Here is a 1,078-nt window from a genome sequence, read left to right on the forward strand (position 1 = left end):
ATATATATCTTGCTGGTCTAGAACTCACTGTGTAGACCAGGCTGCCCTAGAATTCAGAAAAATCTGCCTGCTTTTGCCTCCTGAGTGCTGGGATTAAAGGCTTGTGCCACCACCCTGGCCTCCCCACCCCCACTCCCACCTCACCCCATTTATTGAGAGGCACTGACAACTGCTTCAATTGTACCTTCCTTGTCAGTTTTTAGACCGCTTTTATCATTCAATGGCTTATCTGTCTTTGTTTTCCTCTGGCTCTTCCTGTGTTTTGATTCCTTGAATTTTCTTCTGTTTAGTTTGATGAGTAACAGGTGGCGTTTACCCCTACTACACTCTTTCCCACTTTATCTCGAAACAGATTTCCGTGGTGTATAGGACACTCTGATCTAGCTGACACCCCTCTCAAATGCTTGAAGCTCTCACTCTCTAGAGGTGCATGGTGGGACATGGGTGATGCTGAGGAGGCCAGGGGTTAAATTTATTTTTATAAAATTGCGTTTGTTTCTCAGTTTCTCTCATACCCCAGCTATTACCCAAATAATTGAAACTCTGTTATATTATTTGTTTAATAAGCTTCATGGTGCAGCAACTGAGCAGTTTTAATCTGTTCTCAACCCTCTAAGCTGGTACACCCCGATATACTTACGCTTTCCGGCCCTCCCCGCTCAGCAGTGCTGTTGATTATAATAGAGTTGAAAACGCCCTGTCTCCTAGACAGTGGGGGTTAAAGGCCTGCACCACCATGGCACAGCTTCTCCTTTTATATTTTTATTTGCATGTGTTTATGTGAATGTGTGTGCATACATATGTGGAGGCCAGAGGTTGATACTCAGTGTCATTTTAACACTTTTACCTAAAAAAAAAAAAATGATCTTGACATTGGTCAATTGACCATCTGTAAATACATATGAAATTAATTGATGGTCTGAAGATGAGAGACTAGCACATTAGAAGGCCTGGAGTGGTGCCTAACCCCCAGAATGCTACTCCTTCATAAGCTTCTGGGTATTTACTCTCTCTTTCTCTCTTTCTCTCTTTCTTTCTTTCTTTCTTTCTTTCTTTCTTTCTTTCTTTCTTTCTTTCT

General features: G+C 41.9%; 1 protein-coding gene across 1 annotated transcript in view; it reads left to right on the top strand.

The window, feature by feature from the left end:
* The window catches only part of As3mt (arsenite methyltransferase), a 28,409-nt gene that overhangs the window by 10,938 nt on the left and 16,393 nt on the right, over nucleotides 1-1,078 (top strand). The gene's annotated exons all lie outside the window — the stretch shown is intronic.

This window comes from Psammomys obesus, unplaced genomic scaffold, assembly GCF_907164565.1.
Source record: "Psammomys obesus unplaced genomic scaffold, mPsaObe1.curated_primary_1811, whole genome shotgun sequence".
NCBI lineage: Eukaryota > Metazoa > Chordata > Mammalia > Rodentia > Muridae > Psammomys > Psammomys obesus.